Below are 12,612 nucleotides of genomic sequence, written 5' to 3' on the forward strand. Positions count from 1 at the left end.
ACTCCTCGCAGCTCAAATCCAAAGAGAAACCGGCTTCTACATTTTATGGGATTTGTTCCTCTGCTCCTGCTGTGTCAAGGAACTGTAGGATCAACAACTCATCCTGTCAGCTCCATCTCTGAAAAAGATCTCACATTAATTTAGTGTAAAGGTGACACTGGTGAAGAGAATAAAACGAGACTTTGAATCCCTCCTTCCAGAAGGCTAATGGTAAAAAGTTGGTAGCAATGCAACTTTGGCACCTTTCCAGCTATAACACTTCGAGCATTGCCCATGACTGTGTCCCAGACATACTTTGTGATTCACGATGGCTCAGTACAAACCAAAAAGAAAACAGAAGTCGCCAGCACTACTGGCACTCAGCTGTTTTGAGGCTTTTTTTCTTCCTTCCCTGCCAACAAAACAAATAATGAAATATCAGAACTGCAACTCAAGTGGTAACGTCCACGAGTAGGAAATCTGGTGGAGGCCGGTGGTGTGATGGAGTTCCTCAGGAAATTAACTCAATTAAAGAATGCAGGCAATAATAAAATGAAGAATACGTTGACTGAGATGAATATAATGGAATACCGTGATGTTGCTGAACATCAGTGTTGGTTTTTGTCATCCAAGTGCAACCTAAGGGTATCCAGGAAAAAGGAAGTAAAAACAGTGGTTAACCATGCTTGTATGAACTATTCCCATCATAATAGTATTAATGTTACATTACGAGGTTCAAAAGTATGATTAATATCTTGCCGGGTTAGAAAATGCTAAGACATTGCACAAGTCTTGCTGCTGCTGCATATGAGTAAATAATTTCTGAAAGTGGAATCCAAGAAATTCAGTGGAAATATTTCCAATTTGAAATAAAACATGCATGCAGAAGAAAGGCACTTAAATTAACGAAGGCTGCTTCTCAAGTTCAAAAGCATTAAGTTGCAGGCTACTGTCTAACTGTCTAGCTGCTAACACCGCATTATTCTATTAAGGTTTCTTCTTATTATTACTCCTACTACTACTACAGTTTGGTTACACTATAAAATAAGATCTCTTGGGCTCCTTAGATTCAGACGTTTACATCTACCCTTGTACTGAAACTCTTTCATGAGATTATTGTTTCTCCTGTCAGTTCAATGGAAAGCAATGATAAAGTTATAGCAATGTACATGTCCTTGTCAAATAATGCTTTCAAAGGGTTGGAAGCACATTCGTGGAAAAAAAAGCAATGCTTAACTGATTTCCTGGATTTAGGAGAGAATGTCTATCAAACAGCTTGCACTTAACTGGTCAGACCTTCAAAATAATTCAGTAATGAAATAAACCCATTTCTTCCAACAAGAGCTGACAGGTTTGTATCAGGCAGCTGTGTGATACAACCTTTGCTGATAGGACAGTATCTAACTGGATTTCCTCTTACTCGAACTTAAAATGGGAATGTAACCAAAAAACAATCATGTCACTCATCTTACTATCACAGTTAAACTGCGAGCCTTAAAATTTGTCAATATATGCAACAATGCAGAATAAATTACGTTAACCGGGGAAAAACATTATTTTTTGATCCATTCCAAGACAAACTTCTACACGCGTAAAGTTAGTGCACTGAGACTCTTCTGGGATATATTTTCTATATTCTGTAATTCTGGTACATTCCAGTATGAAGAACACTGTTTATTACTAGAAGGTTCAAATACCTTTGGATCTCTTTACCACAGCTGATAGCACATAAGTGGATCACATTACAGGATCCAGACGTGAAAGCATAAGCTTTTTATAAACATACTGTACTTCTCTTTCTCTGTATCAAAGGTATTAACTTGACCACTATTAACGTTAATCTCATTTGAACTCAGTGCATTTGTATTTTGCCACCCAAAACTGACTTCTCTGTATTTCCTTCAGACACACTTTCACCTTCCTTTTGCCTTTTTTTTTTAAATGTATTTATTTATTTTATTTTGGTTCAGGGACTCTCTCTTTTGAATACTTCAGATTATATTTCCCAACAGTTCTGGCATTGGCCTCACTCTGCTCTCACTGGAATCGGTGAGCTTTATTACTGGCTTGCATTAAGATTGTCGTAAGAAACAACTGTCTTTGCTGCCCTAATCTGTCACTCTTCAGAGATACTCTGCTTTGTGTTACTGCCATTTCTAACCTGTTTTCTCTTGGAAAATGAATAAGTAAATGCATATCTCCACCTATTGTTAAATGTCATTGCTAAGCAAACCTTTCGTCCTTTGCTAAAGTTGCTTATCTCTAAAGTTATTTATTTAACTCTAACTTTATTGTTTATCTCTGTGGAACATATTGGGATAAGCTGGTATACCAAATCTTAGAGAAAATACAACAATATTGGATTCTGTGGCACCTGGAGGACACACAGCTGTCAGTCAGTTGTCAACCCAGAATCTGAGCAGGGTTTTCCATTATAAATTCAGATTATTATTCTCAATGTTTTGATTTTAAAAGCCATGCACAGCATCAACACTGATGCATTTCCTGGGAGTCTAGAATGTGATTCTCCTTTGATGCTTTAAGCCAAGTTTAGTTATATTAGTAAAAACAACTGTTTCTAATTGCTTTCCAAACTTTGAAAAGTTTTGTCAGATAACTGAGTGGTATATGATGTGCTGTCACTCTTAAGTCCCACCCATTGCTGCAGTTTTACACTGTTACAACTCAGGGGAAAGGTAAGAGTCAACCAAGTGATAAATGACACACAAAGGCAGCCTCACTCGATGCACAGATCTGATACGTTAGCCTGAAAAGTATATCAAATTCACCGACACTTGAAAAACACCAACCTAACTTCTGAAATGTAGCTCTTCCTATGTGGTTTGTATATTTGAAGAAAAATAAACTCAAGTTGAGCTGGAAACCAGCATAAAAGCCGGGTAAATCTCTAGAGCCTTTAAGTGCTTTAATTTCAGCCACTGGCAGAAAAAGGACAGAGCCGGGAGGATACAGAAGAAGGCACGCAGAGGTCTGGCAGAGCATCAGGGAGGACACAAGGTGAATGGATGCCTGCAGCAGCTTATGAGAACCGTAAGGGCTGGGTGAGTGCACTGGAGAGCCAAGAAGCAGCCAGAGCAGATCTGGGGCTGCAGAAGGATGCCAGAGGTTGGCCTTTTGGAACACGGCCACCAACACATTTGCAATTGCAAATCACGACTCCCTTAATGTCTTCTCCCCTTTCCAAGCACGCACACTGCTCCAGCCTATGCTTTCTGGACCAGGCCATCTAGTCTTACACGCTGAACTACAGAAAACAGTCAATAACGAGTGCAAAGCAATGAGCAATCCAGTATTGACGCATAAGGCATCCCACAGACTTCACGTGAGAAAAATCTTGAGTTCACCCATGTAAACACCTCCTGCTGCCTGCTCTCAGAGAGAGAAGGTTAGATGGACTTATCCAATAAGCCACCAAACTACCTGAAATACTCCCATCCACCCATAAAATAAGGCAGCGTCACACTGCTTCAGTCGGTAAAGGCTGGCTTCCTTGGCACGCTGTAAATCCTAACGAATGGAGCAGAAATACAGCCACCGGCAGGCTGCACGGCAGAGCCAGCCTGAGCAGCAAGTGTCTGAACCGCCTTCAATCTCATCAGGTACTTGGTAGTCTCAGAGCAATCTTCTGATCTGTGCTGAAAACCAAAGCAGCTAGAAGTAGACTATCAAATGTAAGGGAGCTAGGATAACCTTGTTACGAAATATGCTGAATTCTCTTCAGACACAGCTCAAGACTACTGACTCCGTTTGAAGTCCATGATTAGTAGACCCCAGCCAGAAATTTGTCACTAAGTCCGGGTAGAGCTTGGCAAGAGATGAAGAGACTCTTTTAGCCACCATACAATGCACCTGAGCCCCATCTAAATCTAGACATGGCCACAGTATAATAATGAAATACAGATTAAAACTATTCATAACAGGGCAGCATATGAGACAGAAATCGGCCTTACCACTGATAAAAATTTTCATCTTCTACAGACACACATTGACATACAGAATTAGCAGTGCTTACAAGATAACTGCCTGTGCCATCAGGTGGTTGGATCCCCTCTCTTCCACCCACAGTTCATCATGTCAGCAAGTAATTGTGCTCAATTAAAATCTCTTTGGAAATATGATCCCATAGAAATCATGCATGAGAGTTTAGTGTGTTTTGCCTCTTTTTAAAGTCCTTCTAAAACCCCAAATAATAATATCATCAAAACCATACTGCAGTTTCTGCACATAAGTCAATTAGCACAAATTCATTTCAAGGCTAAATTTTTTTCAGTCCGCTCACCCTTAAACATTTGGATACTGCAAAAAAGCCTACAGCTATCTATCTGCATAGCACTGAAAAAGTTTTGAACACCACTAAAAGTTCATTGACCTGAATTTATCTCTGGTGTAACTTCACTGACTTTAGTGGGCTTTTGCCAGTGATAAACCTGCCCACTGGGTTCTGGGACATTAAATGACTATGAAATCACAGCTTATAGAAATGTCAATGAACAGGTTTGGATGTGGGCAAGCATCAAGAAACTCTTCTCATTACAAATCTGCAAACCTTTGGCAGTTTGCAAAATGCTGCTCTTAGAATCATTTTGAAGAGCTGTAAATAGACTGCTCAGCCCATGGTAACTATAAGCTGTGAAGGCTACAAGACTAGAAATGTCTATAGCTCTGGGTTTTCAGTGGGGGCTTTCAGGACTTCTCTGACTAGAGACAAATTTTCAGACTTCAAGTTTTCATGTGTGTGAGCATGTGTGTGTCTATACGTGCATGTTAGAGTCACTTCTTCTGGGTTCTTCCTGTTTCTAATGAAAAGTAGTATTTTTAAAAGTCACAAACTGACACCATTCAAAGAAACTGAAACGCTCTGTGAAACTCCCCCCCCCCAAAAAAAAAAAATAAAGGCCAAAAGTTCATATAGTCTGATGGCCCTGAAGCTTCTAAGTTTCAGAAGCCAGATAGTTTCAGATGCCCCTTAACTGTCTCTCACAAGCAAATTCAGAGATCTTGATGCAACCTCCTGAACTCTTGAGCCAACCTGAAGTTACAGCCACATGCTCTTCCGGAGCAGCTACTGAATTTCGCCAGCTCTGACCTGCATTCAGATTAGAAATAGTTACATATTCCTACTAACTCATCTGTTCTTCTCAAGAAAAGCATTACTGCTCTGATTGCTCACTAAGCTTGAAAGATGACATAGGAAGATGGCACATGCACATCACAAAAAATATGAAGCAATAAGTAGAGGGGGGAAAACGTATGATCAGCTGGTGTAAGTCAGCTTGGAGTTTAAGTTAATGACTACAGAGCAATTTTTATCTTTTCAGATCCGTAACGCACATTGTGTTTTTGCAATCAATCCAAGAGAGAGATGTGACAACCACTATCCAGCGATAGCCATTTTACAGTGGCCATTACAATTACACACAGGCAATTATCCCCGTGCCAGAGATTGATGGGAAGTATGCTTCCCCTTTCTGTTTCACTGTGGAAGGACAAAAGTAGTTAAAGTATATATTAATGGTTCTTCAAATTATATACTTGACTACATCTACTGCAGAATAGTTTCCTTCATGTTTTTGTAATGAATCTGACCATGAAAAAAAAATTTATGCCTACAGTTTGTATCATTATAAACGCAACTCATTTGATGTGGAAAACCTACAGTTTAATTGCTTGATTTAGATTTGGCTGGTAAAATGCATACTGAAACATTACTCTCTTAATTATGTTAATTTATAACTGAAAAGCTAAATTTACAAAGGCAATAACATTAATTATTTACTTGCTCATTAAAGCTGAATATTTATTACCACGCTAATTGGCTTCATAAGTCTGCCAAAAAATTAAAAACAAGTTTATGAACTGATTTATACAGGAATGATACTGCTGTATCTCTCAGCAGGTTGTGTGTGTTTAATGGATTGCCCTGATATACAAGTACATTTCTTTCATTTATAGTCTGTAACACATAGTATTTTCAAAAGATTTTATTTTTTTTCCCTTGATAAAGATGCCAGTTGTGACTCAGAGCAAGCTCTGTACCCAAAATCCTTTATGCAGTGTGATGGACTTTCACTGGTCTGTAATAATTTATGAAGATTGCCTCTCCCCTGGTCATTTAAATGCTCACTGAATGTAGGACTACACTGGGTTAAATCAACTAAAAAGGGAAAGACAGTAGCTCAAAATAATCCAGCTTACAGCCAGAATAGCAGAGCTGTTAAGAAACAACACCTAGTAGTGAGGAGTCTCCATCCTCACTAATATCTTAGCTTCGTTTCCATATGCAAGATAACTAAAATATTCAATATTTATTTATGTATGCATCCTCAAAATAATACAATTAAGTTACTAATGCTTACAGAACAATTTGAGTGTTACCTTAAGGTATGATGAAAGGCTAATTTTGATTGCTGTCTAGACGGAAATTCTAATTCCATTTGGCGATGTCTTTCAACTCTGGCACAAAGCAGATACCTTCTCTTCCTGCTTATGTTCCTTAAATATGTGACTTTCCCAGAGGGCGACTGGATTACTAAAAAGCTGCAGCGGCATGGCCATCAGCGTGAGGCACAACGGACTGCTGTGATCTTCATTTTTGCTCCTGCTTCTGTGAAAGTCCACTTTGACCGGGGCCTACTAATAATTGGTCTGCAGAGTGCACAACACAAACTGAATAAAAGAGCCAACCCCAAGACAGCGCTCACAGAGACAGTAACTAGTATGTTCACTATTTATTTATGCAGGTGTCCTCAAAACAGGATGATTAGGTCTAAATTACGGTCTAAACTTCCAACCGTGGTGTAATTGTATTGCAAAGGAAGGACAGAGGTGTGCAAGAAAGAGAGGCAATAGGTCAGTGGATTCGGCATCTCATCTTACATGAGAATCACAGTTTAAAACTTTGCTGCCCTTAATTTTTTCCTGTAACTCCTTTGCTGCTGTCTGAAGCCCAGCGGCGGAGCCAGCGACGTGGAACATGTGAATCTCTGTCTCAGGAAAAAATCATCTGGCTTAAACTATCAATATCTCACACTGCCTGAGAGGCTGGATTCAGGACATGCAGTTGATTTTTTGATGATAAAATGGATAAAGGAAAAAAAAAAAAAAACCACCCAAACTTCTAATTCAAAATCCGGAGTTTCTTTGTCCATGCATTAACTCCCATCACAATAAAACAGACCTGAGCCAGGATCAGAAGCTCATCCACCATTTGCCTTTTCTAAAATTATGCAGGACAGCGATCCACACCCACAGAGCAGACATGGTTGTATCTCTCAGTGCCAATGTCTTCTAAATACAAAAGAAACACAGCACTGTATGGGTACAAGACACAGAACTGGCAAGAGCCAGAAGAACTTGTTAACACCCAAATCCAACCTGTGATGTTGAAGACACACATTTTTTGACAGTTTAATTCAGTGCCCCCAAAAATTACAAGGGGTGATATTTCAGATGAGTATGTTAAATTAGGTTGAAACTAGAGCTATTCCACATACACATCCAAAACAGCACGGGGGCTGCATGGCAGGTTGCTGCAGGCAGCCCCGCGCCTACAAGCCGGACGCGATGCAGGTGAAGACTGTCTGACCCTGCCTCCATGTGCAGATTTCCACACGGCCACTTGCACAGAGTTTCTCTTTATCCTCTTGCAAGAGCATGTACTTTGCATCCTTTCTAGTAAGACCTGATCAAAAGGCTGCTGTCATCACTGCAAGACTCTCCATTAGTTTTTGGATTTAAATCAGCATTGCAGTTGTCCTACTACCTGCTGTCCTCATGGCTACATCGAACTTACACACATATAATAGTCATGGAAGCAACCATATGTCTTGCTTTGCGTAATCATATATCTAGAAGTTTCTCCGTGGGCTTTTACCGATAGCCCAAATGGATCGGAAAGCGATCTATGTGGTGACATTCACTGAGGTACAATGACGTCACAGTTAAAGCTTTGCCTCAGAAATGTTTGACTTGTCTAAATTACATCCGCAGCTTCTTCCTCCCAACAAAACACAGCCCAATGAGATAATAGCAAGGAATCACTAAGTAGGGCAGAGGAGGAAATTTTTCTACCAGTAAAAATTTGTTACTTAAAAAAATATATATATAATTAGACCAAAAGTCAAAGTCTCAGAAATATTAATTATTCAGACAGCTATTATAAGTTAAAGTCAATACAAAACTCTTGCATTTTTTGAAAACTTTATTAACTATAACGTAAGATATATTTCTTAGAAAAAAGTTATTTCAAACTAAAACCCAAGCCTTTTGTTTAAAAAACAAACAAACAAACAACCCCGACCACCACACTATAGAAGAAACTAATTTTAACGAACTCCAGAAGTCTTGTGCTGTTTTGGTTTCAGCCCAGTGTTTGCTGAACCTGGCCTGTCCCTCACTACTATTAAGGTATTAATGGTTTGGCAGCGACTGGTGCCAACACATCAGACTGTAAAATCCAGATCAGGTCTGGCATGAAGCAGCAAACCTCGCAGATAAAGACCTGGTACGAGGCAGTGCTGGTAAACAAGGATAACGCTGCATGACAGACAACTAGCAGAAGAGAGGATGACAAATAGAAGGTAATTGTCAAGCATGGGGTATTTTTAGCAACAATCAACCAAAATGCCTTAGACATCAATTTCAAGCCACTTAATCCTCTTAGTGATATGCTATGACATTTGTTTATGATTAGGGTTTCACTTTGTTTTCTATAGAAGATTCCCCTAAGACTCTCGCATTCAACGTGCTTTGTAAATAGTTCTGTGAATACACTGAGTATGACTTTAGAATTTAGTTATCACAGTGCTAAATTATTCCAGCTGGGTCATTATTAATTCTCCTAATTTTACTATCATTCACTATCATTACAACAATGCAGCACCCTATGGATACATTTATTACAGAGCATAAATCCAGTGCTCGTATAAGATGCTGGAATGACTACTCTGCAATCTTTATGCAAAGGCCTGAGGAATGTTTAAAAAGAATTATCTTTTAGACAATTCTTTTAAAGGCTTACTTCTAGATTCCCCCATCCTCTACCCACCTATTACATTTCTGTATGATGTTAGAGAAGTTTTCTGTATGTGATACTCCACAGCAGTACAGGCTATTGCCCAAGGCAAAACTCTTTCATAGTAAATACACTGGGGAAAGGGATGGTGGAGAGAGAGCAAAGAGAAGTATACTGCTGTACACAGCGATTTCCATTAAGAGAAAGCATTTATAAAAATAGACATTTAAAAATATCTTAATGCATATTCCCCTCCCTCTTCGGAGAATTTATGCTACTGCACGTATCTTTTTTCTAACACAAGCATATGTTTGATTGGGTCTCAATTCAGAAAAGCAATTTATTCAGGGAAGAGCTTTTAGCACCTCCTTGAAACCTGTCAGAGAAAAAGTTAAGCAGATGCTTCAGTGTTTTCCTAAACCAGGACTGTAACTGGATTTATGAGTTCCCTCCACGTCATGCATTTGTGCATACAGATTTTGAAATTTTGGTTCCGTTATCAAGGCAACTCTCCACTTGTTTAGACACCTTTGAGCCTGGTAACAAGGGGCCATAACTGCTTTAAGCAGCTGCTCTGAAATAGTCCCAAATGTGCCAATACTGTTCCCTCCAACTTCTCCAGGTTACCTCCCTTCTTCAGCAAAGTTGCAGCATTTTCTGAGTATAGTAGACTACAGACTAATACTAGTAGCTGGTTTTGTTGCTTCCCTCTAGGGTTGTCTACATCCTTCCCGAACACCGTGTCACAGCAACTTCTGTTGGCTGCCCACCAGTTTGAGGGTCCACAGTGACATCCCCTGAACTCTCCTGAAGCAACGGTCCCTGTACAGCAATTCCTTATTTTGCATGTCTGCAACGGGCTTTTATTTTTTAAATTATTGGGGCCCATCCACAGTTGGGAAATGTACTTTCTGGTCCATCATCCAAGCAACTAATGAAAATTATTAAGGCAGATCCTTCTCACACCCCATGGCCAAAATGTCCAAGGACATTTGAGTTAAATATTAATAAACTGCTCTTAAAGATTTTGTTAAAGTCAGGTGTGTAGCCATTAGTAGTTATTGGCCAGTGAATTCCTTGCTATCTAGGAATGTGCACCTCTGCTAAAAGCTTCTACTGATCCACCAATCAAAAAGTTTGAAAGTTATGAGTTCGAGCTCAGCTTTCTCTCAGATATGAGAACACGGTGCTTAAGTGAGTATCAGAATCCTGGCGAAAGACAAAGTGCTTCTGTTTTCCTGTTTTGGATTATTCACCCAATGAAAGAAGGAAATTAGATTAGTTTGGGCTTAATAAAGCATGTTAGATATTATTTGCTGCTCACAGGTATGTCCAAGTTCAGTAATTTGCTCTGTATCGTTTTGAGTATTTACAAACCTCTATTTCCCTTGTACTGTCCTCTGTGATGACAGGTACTATGTTTGCCTTCCTCTGGACTTCTGACGATTGCCGTAGCCTCCGTAAGCTTCTGAGAGTCATTGTAAATAGTTTGGTGGGTACATTTCAGAAGGCCATGCTGAGCCAAATATATCACACTTATCTAAATACTCCTTATCTTGTTCTTGCCTTTGCTCATAAGCCCTTGTTACAGGGAACACCGTTATAGATCTGACACAATTATTAACCTTTCCGTGAAGAGCAGTGCAAAATAATGGCATTTGGTATTTCTGTCTTCTCTGTCTAGTCCATTTATTTGCTTCCCTTTCTTACTGATGGACTTTTGCCTCCCTCTTATTTCCAGTGCTTTTGTAAGTCATTTCATAACCCTTTATAGATGTGAGTGACTTTGCCTTTTGGTCCTTCTGGTTTTAGCCTATGAGGTTGCACAACTGGTGGTGTTTTTAGACAGAAGTCTTTTGCTTGCCAGGTTTGTACCACTTCACATTAGTGAAAAGCTCCTGGTGTAGCCACGCTAGTTCCTTATGACTTTTTTTTAGTAAGACTGATACTAGGTTTAGATGTACTGACTTCAGAAGTCATATGCCTCCCATATGCACTGCTCCAGCACAGAAGATGTACCCTACTATGCCAACGTCTGTCTTCCCACCGAGCAATGCACAGCTAGATTGAACAGCACAGGCGGGAAGGGTTGAACAAAAAGTCTCTCCGTTTTTCACTCCTTACCCCTCCTCACCATATGCAGCAATTAGAAGGGACGCCACAAATATCCACATTTCCAGGCAATTACTGTGTGATAATCAGAAGATAGGATGGAGGTCTCCTAGACCCACAGCCCTTGTGTCCTCTACAGACAGCCAACAACCTACCCCCACACATTGCTGAACACTAAACTCTTCAGCTACACCAGTTTTAGCTAACTCTAGGCTGAATCTCAAGGACCAGTATTAGTTTGGTAGGAGCTTGCCAGCTTCCTTAGTCTTAGTTAAATGTGTTTTCTCAAATCATCACTGCAATCTCCCTCACAAAAGATTTTCAAATTCAACAAAAATAGTCTAAAAATAACTGCTTTCTCTTCTTGGAGTGTAGCCACTTAACAGAGCCAAGAACTAGCATTTATTTCATGTTCAGCTAACCTGATTGAAATGCTCTAAGTTGCACTGATTAGCAAAGCTTTGGCTTTAAATCTTGACTGGAATTCTGGGGAAACACATAGAGATCATTTAATAAAAGAAATTTGAGAAGTGGACTGTATGCAGACATGAAAAAAAAATACGTACAGGCATTAGTGCCGTATGACTGGGTAAAAGGTTTGAATGTTCCCCATTTCTTTTATTCTCCAAACAAGTTATTAAAGAAATGGGCCACAAACTGACAGGATTAAATATCTTCTAGATCATCTTTGGATTTCAGTGGCCAATCTACCCCTGCCCCACACTTGAGGTAGCCATATACATTGTGCAAAACACGGTACCCAACAGGCATTAAGAATCTTGAATTCACCCCTGTAAAGGGCTACAGGTGAATGACGCAGAGAGATGGGACCCTCACCTGGAAGAGCTCACAGAGAGGCTGGAGCTGTCCTGGCAGTGGGAAACAGGGGCACATGGGGAAAGAACTAATCAGAGGTCTCACTTCTTTGCTGTGCTGCTTCCCCCAAATTATCTAGTCTTCGTGCAGTAGAGCCCCCAAATACCTCAGCTCTATAACACTGCTTTAATTAACAAGTTTGCACAAAGGCATCTTCAATATGAAAGTGTGGGGTTTTCCCCCTCCCAACATTTTGCATCCCAGCTTATGTTCCAAACAAGCTGAAAAGCTCAATCCCTTTTTTAATTCATTACCCTCTGCCCAAACCTTTTTGAAGCCTGCTCAAACGCTTCAAAAAGAAGCTACATGACATACCCTATACTTGTGTCCTAAGCTGTCTTCCTATAGCCCACTGATCAGCATAAAGTTATTTTCCCCACTGAGAGCAATACCCTTGTAAAAACGTCCCTCAACCAATTCAGATCAAAATGCCACCTGACCTCCACCTACCCTGTCTTCCCAGTTTCCCTCCTGAATATTCTAGTGGCATCATTTTTTTTTCTTCAATACCTTTTGGACTTTTGTACACCTTGGTCATGACGCTCTTAATCTCTTCTAATGAATATAAACATAATTTTCTTAACCTCTCCTCCTAGTTTATAACCCTTGAG

This window comes from Pygoscelis adeliae, unplaced genomic scaffold (genome assembly GCF_000699105.1).
Source record: "Pygoscelis adeliae isolate BGI_AS28 unplaced genomic scaffold, ASM69910v1 Scaffold34, whole genome shotgun sequence".
In the NCBI taxonomy this organism is placed as follows: Eukaryota; Metazoa; Chordata; class Aves; order Sphenisciformes; family Spheniscidae; genus Pygoscelis; species Pygoscelis adeliae.